General features: G+C 51.9%; 1 pseudogene across 1 annotated transcript; it reads right to left on the reverse strand.

Annotated features, from left to right (window-relative positions):
- Positions 1–470: 470 nt before the first annotated feature.
- On the reverse strand, positions 471–1,270 carry LOC103249733 (annotated as a pseudogene). The gene has a single exon (XR_503638.1). The product of XR_503638.1 is annotated as a coiled-coil-helix-coiled-coil-helix domain-containing protein 2 pseudogene (transcript).
- Positions 1,271–1,831: the final 561 nt, after the last annotated feature.

Here is a 1,831-nt window from a genome sequence, read left to right on the forward strand (position 1 = left end):
GTCAGCCAGAGTCTCAGCTGAGCCTTTTGACACTATGCAGTTGGGGAGCTAGAAGCATTCTAACTATTTTTGCGACGTTCATAAACTGCTTTCTTTGAAATGTGATGAAACTCGAAACCGCCCCAGTGGTTGACGTGAGTCTCTTGGGGAACTGACAAAGTAACTTCGATAAAATATTTTTTTTTTTGAGTTGGAGTCTCACTCTGTCGCCCAGACTGGAGTGTAGTGGCCCTCCCGGCCACCGCAGCCTCGACCTGCTGGGCTCCGGCGATCCTTCCGCCTCAGCCTTCCGAGTAGCCGGAATGACAGGCGCGCGCTACCACGCCTGGCTGATTTTTTTGATTTATTGTAGAGATGAGGTCTCGCTGCCCAGGCGGGTCCCGAACCCGTGGGCTCAGGCAATCCACTCACCTCAGCCTCCCAAAGGCATGGGATTACAGGCTGAGCCACCGAGCCCGGCTCGTTAAAAATTTTTTTTTTTTTGGAAGAAAACCACTTTATTCTAATTAGCTCACAAAAAACCAAAATCACAACAGCTGGCTTAAGGAGGCCACACAAACATTTGCCTAGTCCCAAATACTACACCATCTTAATGAAATTCTACACAGTAAGAACCATCTCTTCCATTGCAATTCTGAAGGAAGCTACGAATGACAGAGGGGAGGTTTAACTGGTGCTTTTGCACTTGATACCTTCATTATCAATTATATTTTTATGCTAAATCAACTTGGTCATGAGAGCCGATTTTCCATTTCTTCAGTCTGACCTTCTCGATAAAGCCAATCCGTTTGCAAGTCTGCACTGTTTCAGCACCTCACTGAAACCCTCACAGAGCTTTAAGTCGCCCTGATTCTGGGCACACTCCAAAAACTGTTTTATCTCATAAAAGCAAGGCTGCTGCCGCTGTGTGGGCTGGGCTCCCTGAGGTTCCTGGTAAGTGATGTCAGACCTTGCGGGTTCAGCATTACTTCCTCCACCAAAGCCCCCAGTGATGGCATGACCCAGTGTGTGCCCAACAGCAGAGCCCACAGCCACACCAGCTGCAGTGGTTGCCATCTGGGCCATCAGACCTGGCTGCTGGGGAGCAGCAGCCGGTGAGCCAACTGCAGATGGTGGGGCCGCTGCTGGTGGCTGAGCTGCCGGTGCTGGCCTGGGTGCAGTTCTCCTCTGAGGGGCCCGGGTGGCCGGAGGGGCCATGCGGGAGGTGCGACTTCGGCTTCCACGCGGCATCGTAAGTACCCGGCGGCTCCGCTTCTCGACGTGCGAAACTACCAAAATATTTTTAAATAGAAAAATAAATGACTTGCAAACACTCAAAAATTACATCTAACGAGAGCTGGAGATATAGTCTTATCACCAGTGGAGTCATGCTCACTGTCAGAAACCAGGAGATCGTATGTGGGACAAACATTGCCAAGTGAATTCAGGAGGAGGGTGGGTCTGTGGTCTCCCTTCCCCTCTCCTCCCACCTACTGCAGTCACAGAGACCTGCTTGGGCAGGAAGGCCCACCATCACAAGAACAGACACGTCCCAAAATTTGGCCTCCTGCTGGGTGGCCACCTGTCCACTCAGACCCTGCATGAGCCCCGTCCAGTAGAGCACAGGGGACTGGCCGGGGGGGTACTCCCTTCACCCCTTGCTTGCCAGGCCAGCTCACTGGAACATCCTCCTGTGGTTGGCTGAATAAAATGCCCATGTCATCAACCCTGGGATCCCCGTAAATACATTCCTTTCCGTGGCAAAAGGGACTTTACAGATGTGATCATGAGATGGGGAGGTGATCCCGGATTATCCAGCGGGTCCAGTGTCAAAACAGGGGTCCTTACCAGG

Source organism: Carlito syrichta, unplaced genomic scaffold (assembly GCF_000164805.1).
Source record: "Carlito syrichta isolate Samal-C Ts95f unplaced genomic scaffold, Tarsius_syrichta-2.0.1 Scaffold123370, whole genome shotgun sequence".
Taxonomy (NCBI): domain Eukaryota; kingdom Metazoa; phylum Chordata; class Mammalia; order Primates; family Tarsiidae; genus Carlito; species Carlito syrichta.